This window comes from Pseudophryne corroboree, chromosome 4 (assembly GCF_028390025.1).
Source record: "Pseudophryne corroboree isolate aPseCor3 chromosome 4, aPseCor3.hap2, whole genome shotgun sequence".
In the NCBI taxonomy this organism is placed as follows: Eukaryota; Metazoa; Chordata; class Amphibia; order Anura; family Myobatrachidae; genus Pseudophryne; species Pseudophryne corroboree.
Genome location: NC_086447.1, coordinates 496583201 through 496604915, shown reverse-complemented (window position 1 = coordinate 496604915; position 21715 = coordinate 496583201).

Genomic DNA, 21715 nt, shown 5'->3' with positions numbered 1-21715 from the left:
TGTTTCAGGTCATACTGGGAGCATTCTTTTCAATTCCACATGCACCTTACCATCATCATCTCCTGCACTAATAGGTGTCACTGTATATAAAGATGTCAGGGTGTGTATGTATAGATGTAGGTGCAGTGGTCAAAGTGTAATTTTTGAAGGGGGATATGAAAAAGTGAAGGATCGAATTATGCGCTCGCCGAAGGCTCTGTAAAAGGGGGCGTGGCCACTCAGAAGGGGCGTGTCCTTCAGTGTAGTAGGACCCCTTATACTATCTAGTACTGGTGCCCCTTTCACATTATAACACACGGTAGGAGCCGAAATTTACATTATAGAGTGAGGGGATCCTACCCCCTTAATTAACAAAGCCTGTGGGGCACTGTGGTGAGGGGAGCCTACCCCCTTAATTGACTAATTGCAGAGTTTAGCAGCAGAAGGGTTGCAGTGATTTCTCACTCTAAGCTACGGCGCTTCTGCCACCTCTGACACTCCACGTCTTCGGCACCACCCGGGATGCAGAGCACCGCACCAGGGATGCACCCTTTTCAGTGTGGTCTGCTGCGCTCCAAAGAGGAATCTTCTCTCCTGCTGCAGGATCCCGATCTGCGCCGTCCTCCCCGATGTTCCGTGCCGTCTTCTTTAAGCCAGCCAGGGTCTTCCGCCGGTGCTCCCATCGCTGGTCAGTCTCCTCCATGGCTGCAGTGTCCCGGTCCACCGAAGTTTGGATGTCCTTCCCCGGTCCTGCGGCTGGCTGGACTCCTCTTCTGCGGCATCTTCTACACTCAGTGAGGATGGCTCTGGTCGCTCCGGTGACAGGTGCAGGCGTGAATCCTCCAGGGCCTCCATCCTACGCGCTGCTGCTGTCTGCTAATTAAAAAATAAGTTAGTTACGCCTCTGGTCGTCTCTCACTCAGCACACCATCACCTCCTCCTGTGTCGTCACTCAGCACACCATCACCACCCCCTGCGTCGTCACTCAGCACACCATCACCTCCCCCTGCGTCGTCACTCAGCACACCATCACCTCCCCCTGCGTCTTCACTCAGCACACCATCACCTACCCCTGCATCATCACTCAGCACACCATCACTTCCCCCTGCATCGTCACTCAGCACACCATCACCTACCCCACTGTGTCTTCTCTCAGCACACCATCACTGAGACTTGTAGTTTGACAGGATAACTCTGGCAGGTAGTCAGACAGCATGGGAAGGGGAGAGGGCGGTACTCTTCTGCTCAGGGCCTCAGGCACTGTCCACCACAGACTGCACCGCAGTCAGACACGCAGGCTGCGGATATTCAAGCAGGCTGGTGGTCGTTCGCTAGTGAGCGGGCCGTCATTCAGGCAAGTCCACGGCTCCACCTCAGTGCCTCACAGCTGTGGTGGCCGAGCGGATGAGGGTGGAGGGTGACGTGACATGCGATGCTGCAATGGTTGATACAGGGGGGCGGTGCCTGGGAGCTGCAGTGTGTGGAACGTCCTCCCGGTCAGCAAATGCATTACTGACCGGGAGGTGCGTGTCTGTCAGAGAGGAGGAGGGGAGGGAAGGGGAGTGGGCTCCCTCCTGCTCTTCCAGCTGGACGGCCTCCTCCTGTTCGTAATGCCCTGTGGCAGTGCGCACCAATATAAAATTCAGTGTAGAGCAATAGCGGGGGTGAGTGGGCATGATGCCCTGGTCGCCTGCGGCGTCCCCCTCTGCTGAGCCTGCCAAGGCGCCCAGGGCACGTGCCCTGCTCGACCCCCCTTAGTTACGCCTCTGCTGTAGATTACACACACACAGACTAACCACCCCCAAACCCCACACACACCCACTCAGACTACACACACATTCTCATACTTTCCCCTCCCCCACATGCACTGGACTGCAAAAATTGACACACAGTCACACTGTCCCACACACACACACACACACACAATTAACACACACGCACTCACACTGTCCCGCACCCCCCCTCCTCTCCCGACAGTAAACTGCTGCAGCCTGCTCACCTGCACCTCCGAGACCAATATGGAGACACTGCAGGGGGGGAGTAGGGGGAGGCTCCTAGCTGCCACTGCCTGTACAGTGTGACAGGCACAGCAGTCAGGGCCGAGGAGACAGGGAGCGCGCCACGGATAGCGCTGGCGAAAACCCTGTCACATGGGGCGAGCGGGCCATGTAGGTGCTGATGGCGCCCCCCTCTGCTGGGGCTGCCACGGCGCCCAGGGCATGTGCCCTGTTCGCCCCATGCTAGTTACGCCTCTGACTATACTACACTGCCTGGAGCACAAGGTAGCAGTGTCTGCTTTATAACTAGGGGTAAATTAAATATGTGTTTCAAAGAACAAATATATAAAGCTCCAGGAAACAAGCAGAACTGTTATGTTTATATTGCCCACAAGCTTCAGGGAAAGTAGAAAATAATAGCGTGCTTTTAAAGGATATATGTGTATAAACAGTGTTAAAATTGCTTTGTGAATTACCTATAGATTTAATAAGCATGAGATGATCACTAAGAAAATATTAATGGGGAGATTTAAGAGATTACCATCATCCCAGCAGGTACAGAGTCTTGGAAAACAATGTTGACAGTCATAATGTCGATACAATGGTGATAGTTATGTCAACCTTGATAAAATGTGTGAAGGCAATTTGTGATGCTGCCGAAGATACTTCCATTTCAGCCTGTTATTACAAATTCATATGTGTTAACTGTGCTCAGAAGGAAGATGCTAAAGGGAGAATACACAGAAGAGAGTGTTTCCTTGTGTTATTCATTATGGTATCTGCTGATTTCATTATAACATGCCCATCTGGGATCAGCGCTTTCCCATTGATTCTACTGGCTGTGTCCACAGTGACAGGTCATTTCAGGTTAGACACTACATAGTGTACAGTGCATATCCATGGGCTCTCATTCATTTTTTTTATTTTACCAAGACCTATAGATGCCTACATGAACTGAAGAGGAGGTCACCCATGGATTTGGTAAGTATGGAATTGATGTGTATGTGATGTGGGTTTCTTTTACTTTAAATGTATACAACCTTTGGTGTATAAGTCCTGTCTTTATTTTAATATTTTCTTTACAGACAGAGTAGAGGTGCTAGTGGCCCATAATGTCCAGGTATGCTGGCACATGTTCCATAAGTGATGAAATGTCAGGGCAGGCTTCCAGGTACCTGCATTCCACCTGTAAAGACTAATATTAACTGTGGCAATACCATTAACGCTGCACCCACTGTCACCAGGGGTGGTAGTTCCTTGGGAGGGGTGACCCCATTTTATATTTGGAGTCCTCACTTCCCGAGGGAATTCCATCCCTAGGCTGACCAGTTTGGGGCTGGTTTCCATTACAGCAGGGGGACCTGGATCAGCCTGGTGCTGGGTATTTGAAGTAAGAGGAACAACAAGCCCAGCCCAGTACAATACAGGCTCCCCCCTGTTTACTAGTATCAGCCCAGACTGAGAGATATAGGGCTGGTTATGGAATTGGGGGGAGCACACATTGTTTCTTTAAATTAACTTTTTATTCTATTTTTTACATATAACTAAGAATGCACATATCATACTGATCTGTGAAGTGCTTTCCGCCTGCCCTCAAGGGAGGAGCTACTTCAGGGAGGAGTTAGGAAGTAGACACGTAAGATCCAACATTTTTGGAATTACGATGTTTTGCATTGATTTGAGAACCGAACTTGCTGGGAGTTTGACTCGTAACCCCCAAGTTGGGTGTTTTTGGATTTCAACAATCCAAACCCGAATCTTTAGTCAATACAGTTTCCAGAAACTCTGGGTAGGGGAGAGTTCCTATGCATATTGTCGCACTTGGTTTGGCTTCCTCAGGGGTTGTGTACATTGGCAATCAAAATTACATAATTTTCATTAGACATTTCAGCAACATATCAGCAAATGCTGGGTAATATCTTGATTATTTTGTGACTATTTGGAACAATGAGACACTCCTAGACCTTAGCAGCTGGTAACTCACTTGATTTGGGAACAAGGGCCCTCATTCCGAGTTGTTCGCTCGCTAGCTGCTTTTAGCAGCATTGCAAACGCTAGGCCGCCGACCTCTAGGAGTGTATCTTAGCTTAGTAGAATAGCGAACAAAAGAATAGCAGAACTGCTACTAAATAATATCCTGCAGTTTCTGAGTAGCTCCAGACCTACTCCTAGATTGCGATCAGCTCGGTCTGTTTAGTTCCTGGTTTGACGTCACAAACACGCCCTGCGTTCGGCCAGCCACTCCCCCGTTTCTCCAGCCACTCCTGCGTTTTTACCTGGCACGCCTGCGTTTTTTAGCACACTCCCTGAAAACGCCATGTTGCCGCCCAGAAACACCTACTTCCTGTCAATCACACTACGATCACTCGAGCATTGAAAAAACGTCGCTCTAGCCTGTGTAAATCTACTAAGTTTTGTGTTACATAACTAAGCGCATGCGCGCTGCGTACCATGCACATGCGCATTTTCTACCTAATCGCTCCGTTGCGAAAAACGGCAACGAGCGATAACTCGGAATGACCACCAATATTCACAGTGCTGCATTATTGGATGTATATTGAATAGAGATGTGTAGCGGGCATTTTTCGGGTTTTGTGTTTTGGTTTTGGATTCGGTTTCGCAGTCGTGTTTTGGATTCGGACGTGTTTTGCCAAAACCTCCCTTTCGAATTTTTGTCGGATTCGGGTGCGTTTTGTATTCAGGTGGTTTTTTTTTAAAAAAACCCCCAAAAACAGCTTAAATCATAGAATTTGGGGGTAATTTTGATCCTATAGTATTATTAACTTCAATAACCATAATTCCTACTCATTTCCAGTCTATTCTGAACACCTCACACCTCACAATATTATTTTTAGTCCTAAAATTTGCACCAAGATCGCTGGATGACTAAGCTAAGCGACCCAAGTGAGCGTCACAAACACCTGGCCCATCTAGGAGTGGCACTGCAGTGTCAGACAGGATGTCACTTAAAAAAAAATAGTCCCCAAACATCACATGATGCAAAGATAAAAAAAAAAAGAAGTGCAAGATGGAATTGTCCTTGGGCCCTCCCACCCACCCTTATGTTGTATAAATAGGACATGCACACTTTAACAAACCCATCATTTCAGCGACAGGGTCTGCCACACGACTGTTACTGAAATGATTGGTTGGTTTGGGCCCCCACCAAAAAAGAAGCAATCAATCTCTCCTTGCACAAACTGGCTCTACAGAGGCAAGATGTCCACCTCCTCCTCATCGTCCGATTCCTCACCCCTTTCATTGTGTATATCCCCCTCCTCACAGAGTATTAATTTGTCCCCACTGGAATCCACCATCACAGGTCCCTGTGTACTTTTTGGAGGCAATTGCTGGTAAATGTCTCCACGGAGGAATTTATTATAATTCATTTTGATGAACATCGTCTTCTCCACATTTTCTGGAAGTAACCTCGTATGCCGATCGCTGACAAGGTTACCGGCTGCACTAAAAACTCTTTCGGAGTACACACTGGAGGGGGGGCAACTTAGGTAAAATAAAGCCAGTTTGTGCAAGGGCCTCCAAATTGCCTCTTTTTCCTGCCAGTATACGTACGGACTGTCTGACATGCCTACTTGGATGCTGTCACTCATATAATCCTCCACCATTCTTTCAATGGTGACAGAATCATATGCAGTGACAGTAGACGACATGTCAGTAATCGTTGGCAGGCCCTTCAGTCCAGACCAGATGTCAGCACTTGCTCCTGACTGCCCTGCATCACCGCCAGCAGGTGGTTTTGGAAATGTTATCCTTTTCCTGGCAGCTCCAGTGGCGGTAGAAAATGAGAAGGAGGAGCTGTTGGCAGGTCACGTTCCGCTTGACTTGACAAGTGTCTCACCAGCAGGTCTTTGAACATCTGCACATTTGTGTCTGCCGGAAAGAGAGATACAACTTAGGCTTTAAACCTAGGATCGAGCACGGTGGCCAAAATGTAGTGCTCTGATTTCAACAGATTGACCACCCGTGAATCCTGGTTAAGCGAATGAAGGGCTCCATCCACAAGTCCCACATGCCTAGCGGAATCGCTCCGTTTAGCTCCTCCTTCAATCTCTCCAGCTGCTTCTGCAAAAGCCTGATGAGGGAATGACCTGACTTAGGCTGGCAGTGTCTGAACTGACTTCACGTGTGGCAAGTTCAAAGGGTTGGAGAACCTTGCCCAACATGGAAATCATTCTCCACTGCGCTTGAGTCAGGTGCATTCCCCCTCCTTTGCCTATATCGTAGGCAGCTGTATAGGCTTGAATGGCCTTTTGCTGCTCCTCCATTCTCTGAAGCATATAGAGGGTTGAATTCCACCTCGTTACCACCTCTTGCTTCAGCTGATGGCAGGGCATGTTCAGGAGTGTTTGCTGGTGCTCCAGTTTTCGGCACGCGGTGGCTTAATGCCGAAAGTGGCCTGCAATTCTTCGGGCCACCGACAGCATCTCCTGCACGCCCCTGTCGTTTTTTTTTTTAATTATGCACCACCAAATTCAGTGTATGTGCAAAACATGGGGCGTGCTGGAATTTGCCCAGATGTAATGCACGCACAATATTGGTAGCGTTGTCCGATGTCACAAATCCCCAGGAGAGTCCAATTGGGGTAAGCCAATCTGCAATGATGTTCCTCAGTTTCCGTAAAATGTTGTCAGCTGTGTGCCTCTTCTGGAAAGCGGTGATACAAAGCGTAGCCTGCCTAGGAATGAGTTGGCGTTTGCGAGATGCTGCTACTGGTGCCGCTGCTGCTGTTGTTGCTGTGGGAGGCAATACATCTACCCAGTGGGCTGTCACAGTCATATAGTCCTTAGTCTGCCCTGCTCCACTTGTCCACATGTCCGTAGTTAAGTGGACAATGGGTACAACTGCATTTTTTAGGACACTGGTGACTCTTTTTCTAACGTCTGGGTACATTCTTGGTATCGCCTGCCTAGAGAAGTGGAACCTAGATGGTATTTGGTACCGGGGACACACTACCTTAAGCAATTCTCTAAGTCCCTGTGAACTAACCGCGGATACCGGACACACGTCTAACACCAACATAGTTGTCAAGGCCTGAGTTATCCGCTTTGCAACAGGATGACTGCTGTGATATTTCATCTTCCTCGCAAAGGACTGTTGGACAGTCAATTGCTTACTGGAAGTAGTACAAGTGGTCTTCCGACTTCCCCTCTGTGATGACGATCGACTCCCAGCAGCAACAACAGCAGCGCCAGCAGCAGTAGGCGTTCCACTCAAGGATCAATCGGAGGAATCCCAGTTAGGAGTGGACTTGTCAGACTTGCCAGTGACATATGCTAAACTCTCCACCAGAGAAAAGCGCCTTAGTGAGCCTTTGCTGATTTGCTGATTGCTGCTCTGAAATAACAGGATATTAGCACCCCTGTATACAGTAAAAAAAAAAAAGCACACAGAGAGCGCAAACAGACTGTATTGGTTTATATTATTTAGTTTAACAAAATTGGGATTCAAAGGTCCAATGTAAACTATATTAAATGAATATACACACATATAAATTCACATAGACATAATAAAAACAGGATCCTCCCTACCGCTCTCCATAGATTAGTATTGCAGTAGTGGTAAATGCTTACCGCTTCTAAGGGTTTAGGCTTCGGGACTCCTGTAGCTGCCACGGATACCATCCGCTACTGCACTGCATCGCACCGCACCGAGCTTTTGGATTCTAAGCCACCTGCAGTGGTCTCCCTTGCTAAACGGGGACTGTGGCCGACATTCATCCACTACGAGTGAGGAGCTTAACCAGTGAGCGCACGGGGACGCCCAGCGCCGCCGGTCTCAGACTCACTTAGAAGCGGTAAGCATTTACCACTACTGCAATAATAATCTATGGAGAGCGGTTGACGAAGCAGCTGCAGTGCCGAGTGTTATTTCTGCCCCAATGAGCGGAGCATCTGTTGCTAAATAAGTTTGGAAATTAACTGTACAATCAATGATATAAGAGCAAGCACATTGTATATGTGCTCTATGGTCATTTGGAATTCCCTAAGGAACTTTTTGAGCAACATTAATTTTTAAAGAAGCTGCATTATTGAATGAATTTTAATATGGGACATATTCCAATTTATTGCTAAAAAGCAAAAAAACATCAACCTGATTTTATAACACATTAATGTGTCTAGTTCCTTGGGATAATTACCGTGGACTCAGTAGGGAGGATCTTGTTTTTATTATGTCTATGTGAATTTATATGTGTGTATATTCATTTAATATAGTTTACATTGGACCTTTGAGTCCTAATTTTATTAAACTAAATAATATAAACCAATACAGTCTGTTTGCGCTCTCTGTGTGCTTTTTTTCTTTATTGCCAGTGACATAGCCTGCAGGACTATTGGCGTTCCTGTCTAAGGAGGAAATTGACATTGAGGGAGTTGGTGGGGTGGTTTGCAGGAGCTTGGGTACAAAAGGAAGAAGGGATTTAGTTGTCAGTGGACTGCTTCCGCTGTATAAGGGAGGATGTTCCTAGGTGGTTAGCGTCCTTACCCCTACTCATTACAGCTTGACAAAGGCAACACACGGCTTGACACCTGTTGTCCACATTACTGTTAAAATAATTCCACACCAAAGAGGTGATTTTTTTTTTGTATTTTGACCAGGCATGTCAATGGCCTTATTCATCACACGGACAACAGGGGTCTCCCCGGGTGCCTGACTTAAACAAACCACCTCACCATCAGAATCCTCCTTGTCAATTTCCTCCTCAGCGCCAGCAACACCCATATCCTCATCCTGGTGTTCTTCAACAGTGACATCTTCAATTTGAATATCAGGAATTGGACTGTGGGGGTCATTCGGAGTTGTTCGCTCGCTAGCAGATTTTAGCAGCATTGCACACGCTAGGCCGCCGCCCTCTGGGAGTGTATCTTAGCTTAGCAGAATTGCGAACGAATGATTAGCAGAATTGCGAATAGAAAATTCTTAGCAGTTTCTGAGTAGCTCGAGACTTACTCCTACACTGCGATCAGCTCAGCCCGTTTTGTTCCTGGTTTGATGTCACAAACACGCCCTGCGTTCGGCCAGCCACTCCCCCGTTTCTCCAGACACTCCCGCGTTTGCTTCCATCCTCATGTGAAGCTGAACCACTAGCCATGAACATAGGCCAGGGCCTCAGCCGTTCCTTGCCACTCCGTGTCATAAATGGCATATTGGCAACTTTACGCTACTCCTCAGATGATTTTAATTTAGATTTTTGGGTCATTTTACTGAACTTTTGTTTTTTGGATTTTACATGCTCTCTGCTATGACATTGGGTATCTGCCTTGGCAGACGACGTTGATGGCATTTCATCATCTCTGCCATGACTAGTGGCAGCAGCTTAAGCACTAGGTGGAAGTGGATCTTGATCTTTCCTTATTTTACCCTCCAAATGTTTGTTCTCCATTTTTTAATGTGTGGAATTATATGCCAGTAATATATCTGGAATTAGACAGCAGTAATGTCTGGAATTAGATACCACTAGATAGATACCAGATACCACTGTGACTGCAATGATGATGACCTATGTACAGTGACAGGACACTACCACAGCACCCTACAGCAGCAAGATGCAGCACAAGACACTGGACTTTTAGTAATGTACTGTAGTATACTGGTCACCACAATGCAGCACAAGACAATGAGCAGTGATACTGAGCACTGATGAGGATACTAGAACTGACACTGAGCAGCAAGATGCAGCACTGGACTATTTTACTGTAGTATACTGGTCACCACAATGCAGCACAAGACAATGAGCAGTGATACTGAGCATTGATGAGGATACTAGAACTGACACTGAGCAGCAAGATGCAGCACTGGACTATTGTACTGTAGTATACTGGTCACCACAATGCAGCACAAGACAATGAGCAGTGATCCTGAGCACTGATGAGGATACTAGAACTGACACTGAGCAGCAAGATGCAGCACTGGACTATTGTACTGTAGTATACTGGTCACCACAATGCAGCACAAGACAATGAGCACTGATCCTGAGCACTGATGAGGATACTAGAACTGACACTGGGCAGCGAGAACAGCACTGGACTATTGTACTGTAGTATACTGGTCACCACAATGCAGCACAAGACAATGAGCAGTGATCCTGAGCACTGATGAGGATACTAGAACTGACACTGAGCAGCGAGATGCAGCACTGGACTATTGTACTGTAGTATACTGGTCACCACAATGCAGCACAAGACAGTGAGTAGTGATACTGAGCACTGATGAGGATACTAGAACTGACACTGGGCAGCGAGAACAGCACTGGACTATTGTACTGTAGTATACTGGTCACCACAATGCAGCACAAGACAATGAGCAGTGATCCTGAGCACTGATGAGGATACTAGAACTGACACTGAGAAGGAGAGACACACTACTAGTATTACTGAGCAGCAATAAGTAAGCACTGATACTGAGCACTGATATTGAGATTTCCACTGAGAGAACGTAGCCATATCCTCTCCGCTCTCTTTATAATGCACGAGTGAAAATGGCGGCGACGCGCGGCTCTTTATATGGAATCCGAATATCGAGAGAATCCGACAGCGGGATGATGACGTTTTGCCTCGTTCGGGTTTTCCGAGTCAGGCGGGAAGAACCGAGTCTGCCTCGGACCCATGTAAACCACATGGAGTTCGGGGGGGGGGGGTTCGGTTCTCGGAGAACCGAACCCGCTCATCTATAATATTGAATAGTGTTAGGTACATTGTACAGTATGGTACACCATACCCATATGTGCTTGTTTGAGAACTACAGTATGAGCATTCCATTTAAGATGGACTACCCTTTGCTGTTCCTCCCCTCTTCTGAAAAGGCATTCCGCTAGGAACTGAGCAGGGAACTGTGTGGTTAAATTAGTTTTCCACTGTGAGTATTTTCACGCAAATCGTGGCATATGCTTAGTTCCAATGACTGTAATGTGGACACGAATCTTGAAGAGGGCTCGACTGACAAGTACAGTAGGAGCATTTAAACACATAAGAAGAATGGAACTGAGGTTCCCAAATGAATATCCTGATTCCAAACTTACATGGATGGCTTTCCAAAGTTGTAAATAGTTTATTTTACATTTTACTTTGTGTAATCTTCAGAGGAAATTTCTCATGCTTAAATGTAAACAACACAAGAAACAGGTTTTGTAAACAGATTAATTTATTAATATAACAGATGGTGCTCATCTTATAATAAACATAAATGCATGGAACATTTTATGGTGTATTATCTTTGCTAACCATAAATGACTACAATCTCTTTATTGTCTGTGTATCTTTTAAGGCAGACTTCTTACAAATAGACATTCTCATGCAATAGTAATATCTTTTGTATTTTATGTTTAGCCAGAAATGCATTGTTTTTATTAGAATTCATCCTTTTAATTTTATTGTACTGACCTTTTATCAACAAACATTTAGGGGGTCATTCCGACCTGATCGTAGCTGTGCTAAATTTAGCACAGCTACGATCACAGACACAGATATGCGGGGGGACGCCCAGCATAGGGCTAGTCCTCCCCGCATGTCTGGCCCAGCCCCACCGCACAAGTACAAAAGCATCGGCCAGCGGAGATGCTCTTGTAATTGTAGAGTTACTCCTGCGGCTGGCCGGGAGTTACTTGTCGCTGCCAGGGTCGCAGCGGCTGCATGTGACGTCACAAAGCCGCTGTGGACCGCCCCCCCGCATGGTCTTGCCACACCAGCATTGGACGGACCGCGCTCTGAAAACGGCGGCCAAATGCCCCCGTGCCGCCCCCTCCCGCCCAGCGACCACCTATGCCCGTCAATCAGGCAGAGGTGATCGCTAGGCAACGACGGCCGTTGGCTGTCTGGCATGAACCGGCGCACTGTGGCGCCGGCGCATGTGCAGTTCTGGCCCTGATCGCACTGCTGCAAAAACTGCAGCGTGCGATCGGGTCGGAATGACCCACTTAGTCTGGTTGAAAAGATACAGTATATATGTTCTGTTATTCAAATTAAAATAAACAAAATAGTTACTGTACGTACTTTTCCACTGTCTTGTATAATTTTAGCACAGGCAAATAGCAGATAATGGGGCTGATTCAGACCTAGACACAGCTGCACATTATACACGACAAAAGAGGTGATCTCCCAGCGACGCTATGTATGACTTCCTGATCCGTATATGTTCCTGTTCCTCAGAGAGAAAACACAATACGCAATATGTCCATTAGCATATGGTTGTACTTTGATGGACTTCTAAAGTCACTCCTCTTAGTGACTGACCTGGGTTAAATGAGATGCATTCACGTAACAGTTTCTTTAATACTGCATACACTTGACCTTCATCAGCTTATCTACACCAGGCTTACCTTTCTTATAAGCCCTATGTGCGTCAGTCTGGTGTCTTGGAATCGCTATATCGATGACATCATTTTCATGTGGAACGGTGATCATGATAGTCTGGAGGTTTTTTGCACCCACCTAAATAATAATCCATACAACATTAAACTTACCTTTGAAATAAGTGAAATTGAGGTAAATTTCCTTGACTTACGGGTCTATGCAGAAGATGGTATGTTGAAGACCAGTAATTACACCAAAAAGACCGATTGTAATTCCTTTATTGATTACACCAGCAATCACCACCACAATTGGCTGCAGAGTATCCCCAAAAGTCAGTTCCACCGTATTCGGCGGAACTGTACAGACATTAGGGAATATGACAAACATGCTGATATCCTACAGGATCAATTACAACAAAAAGGATATGATAAGGTGATAATAAGCAAAGCTAGAGATCAAGGCACACAGTTAGATAGGGAGGCCTGTTTGAATGTAAATAAAAATAAACAGAAAGATAATCGTGGCACGAGGGGAATATCTTTTGTCACTGATTTCAATAGCCAATATGGTCAGATTGAAAAGATTGTCAGACGACATTGGGATATCCTAAATAGAGATCCTTTACTAAGGGAACATATATCAGACCGGCCGAGCTTCATATATAGAAAAGCAAAAAATCTAAAAGAAAATGTGGTGAATAGTGTGGTGATGGCCCCAAAAATGCAGACCAGGATAAAATCAAAAGGTTTTTTCAGATGCGGCATGTGCATCATGTGCCGTCATTGTAAGGGGAATGGAAGCAAAATAACGGAATATAAGTCCATACAAACAAATGTGGTGTACCCAATTAGACAGTTTCTTACGTGTTCTACTAAAAACTGTGTATATTTGCTAGAGTGCCGATGCGGTACACAGTATGTGGGACGCACAACAAGGGCACTTAAGGTAAGGATGGCAGAACACGTCCGAAATATTAAGAAAGGCCTTGAAACTCACAGCGTGTCTCAACATTTTAAAAACAAACATGAGTGTAATATTAACCATCTGGTGAGTTTCTGTGCCATTTTAAGTATTCAATCTAATTGGCGAAAGAATGATGATGAAGATAGGTTGGCAAGGGCGGAAATGAGAAAAATTTATGAATTAAAAACACTCCATCCTAAAGGTTTAAACTTAGATTTCGAAACCAAGTGGTTTTTATAAATTCCCCCTTGTTTTTTAAACTATTAAATATATGCATGAGAATGATCGGATTGCACCCATTATAAATCATGTTATATAAAAAAAAATTTTAAGGATGTAAATTACATATAACTTATAAAAAAATCTGTGTATTAATGATAAAAGGTAATTACGGGTTAGAGACAAACTTATTGGTATTTTAAGATCATTGGATAAGTGTAAAAAGGTGGAGTGACTAGAAATGAGCATTATGATTGAATATAAATGTACTGATATACGTCTTTGTTTTTTTCCTGTATGGACACGTAACGTTTCCGATATGCGGTTCAACATGACAAGTATGAACTTCCGCGTTTGCGGTCCAACAACCGGAAGTAAGACGCATCAGGTGATAACAACATCCGGTTAGGACGGGCCGCGGACGAATCGGAAGATCAACAAACGGTCTCCAAGGAGACCTATCTACATCACGAATACGGACATCCGGTTGACGACAATGCGCGGGGTCACATGACCATCTGCTAACCGGGACTTTGTGGACATGGACACTCGGGATTTACAATGGACATTATCTGGAATGAACTATTCCTGTAGTCCATTCCGGACTTTCATTAATACCAATTTAATGAAATTAATGTTTTTTTATGTTATTTGGTAATTATTTATATAAATTGACAGCTGAATAGGACTATACAGTCATGTATTATAACTATATGGCAAATGTGAAAGAAGATCAGGTTTTTTATCATATTATTGAGAATAGTGGAACCCGATTGGCCAGGGCCGATATGTGGCATGGTCAGTCAGGGATAAAAGGGCGAGGAGACCACTTCCAATATATGCCCTGAGGAAGGATTGAATCCGAAACGCGTTGGCATTCTATAAGGGAACCCTGGACTTGACCCTTCCACGGTGGTTGGCGGTACTTTGTGGGTAATTTTTTCTTTATTGCCAAATTGCCAAAAATTGAGAACATCTACCCATATCCATCCTACCGGTATTATTGGAAGTGGTTTTTTGGTCTTAGAGAGAGGGTACCGTGTAAAACTGTTTTGTGTTGTATTGTACGAGTCTTTTTACGTCCCACAAAGTTGGTGGGTACAAATATTTTTTATTAAATACACTTTTTACTATTCGCTGTCATTTGGGATCCTTTTGAGTGGAGACAACAAAGATGTGGATATAAAGACCGGAAAAGATACCTTTCAACGCACATAGGGCTTATAAGAAAGGTAAGCCTGGTGTAGATAAGCTGATGAAGGTCAAGTGTATGCAGTATTAAAGAAACTGTTACGTGAATGCATCTCATTTAACCCAGGTCAGTCACTAAGAGGAGTGACTTTAGAAGTCCATCAAAGTACAACCATATGCTAATGGACATATTGCGTATTGTGTTTTCTCTCTGAGGAACAGGAACATATACGGATCAGGAAGTCATACATAGCGTCGCTGGGAGATCACCTCTTTTGTCGTGTATATTGTATTCATAGAGGAGTGGTGCTCCTCTTTTGGGGATCTGCCGAGCTGAAGCTAGGGCGCAAGTTATTGTTTCAATCCATTTTTTGTTTCTGGTTACAGCTGCACATTAGCATACAGTGGCTGCATCCAGGTGCTCTGCGCACATGCACTGGCTACTGTGCATGTGCGCAACGTTACACATTGCGGCCGTATCCAGGAATGAAGAGGCCGCAGCGTGACTGACAGGGGCATCATCATGGCATTGGGGGAAGGGCACCCCAAACATTGGCAGACTGGGACCATTTTTGATGCAGCTGCATGACATCACAGGCAGCCGCTCTGAAAAAAAATGGCGGCAGGGCCAGTGGCGTAACTAGAAATTTTCCTCCCCCAAGCCAAAAAATCCTTCGGCGCCCCCCCCCCCCCCATACCCCCCATAATTGGCATTAGCAAAGGGACAAATATGTGCGCGCCGTAGACGCGCGCCGCCAAAAAGGGGTGTGGCTTCGTTAAAATGGGCGTGGCTTCGTGTAAAGGGGCGTGGTATTGCAGGGAAAGACTACCTTATACCCCAGTTTTGCAACCTGCACGCCCAGACGTTAGCCACCACAGGAAAGAAAAATAATCCTGATTCATGCCCCTTACATTATTTGTCATTTTTCCTCCTTATAGTAATGCCCAGTATACATTATTCCACATACTGCAATGGCCCTTAGACATTATGCCACACACAACAATGCACATGACACAATATGCACACACTGTAATGCCCCCGACACATTATGCCACACACCGTAATGCCTGTGACACATTATGACAGGAATCGCAATGCCCGTTATACATTATGCTACACACTGCAATGCCCCTGATACATTATAGCACATACAATGTCTGTGACACAGTATGACACACACCACAATGATCCTGAGACATTATACCACATACCACAATGCCCGTGATATAGTATACAACACACCGTAATGCCCGACACATTATGACACACACCGCAATGTCCGTGATACATTACGCCACACACCGTAATGCCCATTACACATTAAGTTCTACAGTAAGGCTTCTAATTACTTTTAAATTACCTGCTCGTTGCCAGGGGTTTCATGCTCTTGGTTCCATGCATGGTGCCAGGGGTTTTCTTGCTCAGGGTGTCATGCTCGTTGCCAGGGGTTTCATGCACTGGGTGTCATGCTCGTTGCCTGGGGTTTCATGCACTGGGTGTCATGCTCGTTGCTAGGGGGTAGTGCTTGTTGCTAGTGCCGTGCTCCCAGTGCCACATATGCCCCCAGTGCCAGATATTCCCCAACAGTGCCAGGTATATGCCCCCAGTGCCAGGTACATGCCCCCAGTGCCAAATATACCCCTCCCCCAGTGCCACATATGCCCCCTCAGTGCCTGCTACCCCCAGTGCCAAATATTAATCCACAGTGCCACATATGCCCCCTCAGTGCCTGCTCCCCCACAGTGCCAGGTATATGCCCCCAGTGCCAGATCTTCCCCCACAGTGCCAGGTATATGCCCCCAGTGCCAGGTATATGCCCCCAGTGCCAGATCTTCCCCCACAGTGCCAGGTATATGCCCCCAGTGCCAGGTATATGCCCCCAGTGCCAGATCTTCCCCAACAGTGCCAGGTATATGCCCCCAGTGCCAGGTATATGCCCCCAGTGCCAGATCTTCCCCCACAGTGCCACATATGCCCCCTCAGTGCCTGCTCCCCCCAGTGCCAAATATTCCCCCACAGTGCCAGGTATATGCCCCCAGTGCCAGATATTCCCCCACAGTGCCAGGTATATGCCCCCAGTGTCAGATCTTCCCCCACAGTGCCAGGTATATGCCCCCAGTGCCAGGTATATGCCCCCAGTGCCAGATCTTCCCCCACAGTGCCAGGTATATGCCCCCAGTGCCAGGTATATGCCCACAGTGCCAGGTATATGCCCCCAGTGCCAGGTATATGCCCCCAGTGCCAGGTATATGCCCCCAGTGCCAGATCTACCCCCACAGTGCCAGGTATATGCCTCCAGTGCCAGGTCTTCCCCCACAGTGCCAGGTATATGCCCCCAGTGCCAGATCTTCCCCCACAGTGCCAGGTATATGCCCCCAGTGCCAGGTATATGCCCCCAGTGCCAGATCTACTCCCACAGTGCCAGGTATAAGCCCCCATTGCCAGATCTTCCCCCACAGTGCCAGGTATATGCCCCCAGTGCCAGGTATATGCCCCCAGTGCCAGATCTACCCCCACAGTGCCAGGTATATGCCCCCAGTGCCAGGTATATGCCCCCAGTGCCAGATCTTCCCCCACAGTGCCAGGTATATGCCCCCAGTGCCAGGTATATGCCCCCAGTGCCAGGTATATGCCCCCAGTGCCAGATCTTCCCCCACAGTGCCAGGTATATGCCCCCAGTGCCAGATCTTCCCCCACAGTGCCAGGTATATGCCCCCAGTGCCAGGTATATGCCCCCAGTGCCAGATCTACCCCCACAGTGCCAGGTATATGCCCCCAGTGCCAGGTATATGCCCCCAGTGCCAGATCTTCCCCCACAGTGCCAGGTATATGCCCCCAGTGCCAGGTATATGCCCCCAGTGCCAGATCTACCCCCACAGTGCCAGGTATATGCCCCCAGTGCCAGGTATATGCCCCCCAGTGCCAGATCTTCCCCCACAGTGCCAGGTATATGCCCCCAGTGCCAGGTATATGCGCCCAGTGCCTGCTCTCCTCTCCCCTCTCCCCCCCCCCCCCCGCACCTTTGTGTTGGAGGGACACTGAGCGCATAGCGCGTCTCTCCTGTGTCCCTCCTGGCTCTCCCCCGGCAAGTCTAATAAAGGAAGTGCCGGTTCGTGAGCCAATCAGAGCTCACGAACGGCACTTAGACCGGCCGGGGGAGAGCCAGGAGGGACACAGGAGAGACGCGCTATGCGCTCCGTGTCCCTCCAAGTCCTTACAGCAGGGTGGGAGACCGCAGATTGACATGCGGACGCTCGTCCGCATGTCAATCTGTGCAAAGTCAGTGGCGCCCCCGCAGCCCCTCGCCCCCAAGCCACCGCGAGGACTGCGGGGGCAGTAGTTACGCCACTGGGCAGGGCTCAACCTTAGTTCCGATGCGTCCGCGTATTTGGAGACAGACTCACACATGCTGGGCGGCCTTGCCCTGTGCTGGGCGGCCCAAGCATTTGAGTAGATGAACGCAGATCTGGCTGCATATGCAGCGATCTGCGTTCATCTCTGAATAAGGACCAATGTACTGTGTATTCAAGTGACCAATCTCAAAGTATCGATCAATTGGACATGCCGAATCATCCAATATGTCTGATAGATCCGATAATTGGTCGGCCTCATCTAGCAGTGTATGGACTGCCGTGGCCAACTGACCGACATTTCCCCAATTCCTTCACATGGGAGGAATGGGAAAATGTCTCCTAATTGGAACAGCCATGGCGAAGTAGTTTTTAATTACAGTAGTTACAGAATCCCAGAAAGCGGTGGATACCTTATAATCCATAAGGTCATGGCCAGTTTATAATGCTGGACAGATGTACTAAGCCCTGAAAATTTACAGTATACATTTTATGGTGATAAAGTACCAGCCAATCAGCTCCTAACTGCCATGTTACAGGCTGGGTTTGAAAAATGACAGGAGCTGATTGGCCATGAAGTTTATCACTTTTCAAGGCTTAGTATATCTCCACCCTCATCTTTATACCTACAAAGTCCTGGACCAGAACTTATATGCCTTAAAAAAGGTATTTCAGATTATTAGAAAATGCACTTCTCTAGTTTGCAATACAAATGTTTGGAGGAAAGATGGGTCACAATAATAGCTATTGCTGATAGCTATTAGTCATATAGGGGGTAATTCAGAGTTGATCGCAGCAGCAAATTTGTTAGCAGTTGGGCAAAACCATGGGGGTCATTCCGTGTTGATCGCTCGCTAGCAACTTTTCGCAGCGCTGCGATCAGATAGTCGCCGCCTATGGGGGAGTGTATTTTTGCTTTGCAAGTGTGCGAACGCTGTTGCAGCCGATGGCACAAAAAAGTTTTTAGCAGTTTCTGAATAGCTCTGGACTTACTCAGCCGCTGCGATCACTTCAGTCTTTTTGGTACCAGAATTGACGTCAGACACCTGCCCTACAAATGCTTGGACACGCCTGCGTTTTTGCAAGCACTCCCAAAAAACTATCAGTTGACACACAGAAATGCCCTCTTTCTGTCAATCACCTTGCGATCGGCTGTGTGAATGGATTCTTCGTTAAATCCATCGCCCAGCACGATCCTCTTTGTACCAGTACGACGCGCCTGCGCATTGCGGTGCATACGCATGCGCAGTTTTGCCGAGATTTAACCTGATCGCAGCGCTGCAAAAAGTTGCCAGCGAGCGATCAACTCGGAATGACCCCCCCATGTGCACTGCAGGTGTGGCAGATATAACAGTTGCAGAGAGAGTTAGTTTTAGCAGCCATGCAAACGCATTGTCGCCGCCCACCGGGGAGTGTATTTTCGCTTTGCAGAAGTGTGAACGCTTGTGCAGCAGAGCGCCGGCAAAATCATTTTGTGCAAAACAAGACCAGCCCTGTAGTTACTCTTTGTGTGCGTTGATTCTAACGACGGAGGGACGGCTTTTGACATCACACACCCGCACAGTGTTCGCCCAGCCACGCCTGCATTTTTCCCGACACGCCTGCGTTTTTCTAAGCACTCCCTGAAAACGTTCGGTTGACACCCAGAAATGCCCACTTCATGTCAATCTTCCTGCGTTCAGCCATGCGACTGAAAGCTTTGCTAGAACCTGTGCAAAACTCAGAGCCGGCCCTAGGCATAGGCAAACTAGGCAAATGCCTGGGGCATTTGGTATGCCTAGGGGCACCAGCAGCTTCTGCTGATTAAAATGATATGCGGCATGCCTATATTCTGTGTGTAGCATTTCATATGCAGATACAGCCACAGTCGCACACAGAATATAGGCATGCTGCATATCATTTTAATCAGCAGAAGCTGCTTGTGCATCCTAGCCACATAGCAATACACATAAGATGCATTTTCATTTAAAAAAAAAAGGCACCCGACGTTAGCAGAGCTGCCAGCTGACTCACGCCAGGCATCTCCTGCTGCATGGCATATTGAGGCAAGATGTATGAGGACATATCTGTAGCAGAGGCAGAGGTCACAGGGTTAGCGGCCGTGTGAGTGCTGTGTGTGGGTGGGTTGGTTGTGCAGTAGTTTGTAAGGGGCATTATGGGGGAAATTCAATTGTTTGAAAAGTCGGTTGGGTGTCTGTTTTTTCCTGTCTATTAGATAGGAAAAAACAGACACTCAACTGATTTTTCAAACAATTGAATACCCCCCTATGTGTGTCGTGTGTATAAATGCATTAATAATGTGCAGAAAATGTGTAAGGGACATTATGTGTGTCATTATGTGTATAAAGTCACTAATAATGTGCGGCATATGTGTAAGGGACATTATGTGTATAAGGGCATTAATAAAGGTTGTCAGAATGTGTAAGGCGCATTATGTTTATAAGGACATTAATAATGTGTGTCATATGTGTAAGGGGCATTACTGTGTGGTATTATGTGTATATAAAGGCATTACTAATGTGTGGCATTATGTATATAAGGTGTTCTACTGTGTGGCGTTACGTATAGACAGGGCACTACTGTGTAGTATAATGTGAATAAACAGCAATATGGTGTGGTGTAATGTGAATAAGGAGCAATTCAGTGTGATGTTATGTGAATAAAGGGCACTACTGTGAGGAGTAATGCACTACTACTACTGTGTGATGTAACGTGAATTAGGGAGACTATCGCATGATAAAATGTGAATAAAGTTGCAGTACTGTGTGGCATAATTTGAATTGGGGGTACTATTGTGTGGCCATGCCCCTTCCCAGCAAGAACACGCCCCTTTTTGGAGTGTGCGCCAAATGTGCGCACTGTTCCTTTTTAAAATATAGTGGGTAGTAACACCAAAATAAGGACTGCTATGGGTGAGGGGTGATGGTGCTGGGAAAGGGGTGCAGGGTCAGAAGTGGAACTAGCGGTGGTGCTAGGGGGCACCAGACAAAATCTTGCCTAGGGCATCATATTGGTTAGGGCCGGCTCTGGCAAAACTACAATGCTCTTTGTACCCGTACGTCGCGCGTGCGCATTGCGGTGCATACGCATGCGCAGATTAGCCATTTTTTTCACTGATTGCTACACAGCGAACAACGGCAGCTAGCGATCAACTCGGAATGAACCCCATGGTTTTGCTCCAACTGCTAACAAATTTGCTGCTGCGATCAACTCTGAATTAGACCTATAGAAAGGTTTCCATAAGGTGCATATACAGTCATTAGTACAGTTACTATTTTTCTTGTTTTTGTGTATATTACATGTATGTGTATTGGTTTTTAATAAAACTATTGTATTACTTACCACCATGTATTATTTAATTCTTTCATAAAGTTCTGAAATCATGGGAAGTAGATGGTGATCTTTAATAGTGATAGTGTTTAGTCCTTGACTATCAATACAGCGCCCCCCTCTCCCCATCCTGTTTCTTAACAAAGAAGAATCCCACCACTGCTGGAATTTGATTTTAGAATAAATTCTAGTTCCAGGTTTTACTTAATGTACTCTGCCATGGCTTGAGTGTCAGATAATAAGACACACATCCTCATCGGGGAACTTCCCCGCCATATATTAAATGGATTTTTAAAACATGAAGATGGAAATAAAGATGTAGTCATGCTCATCTTTGTTGCGATGCAGCATGCTGCAACACCGCTTGCTGCATGGCAT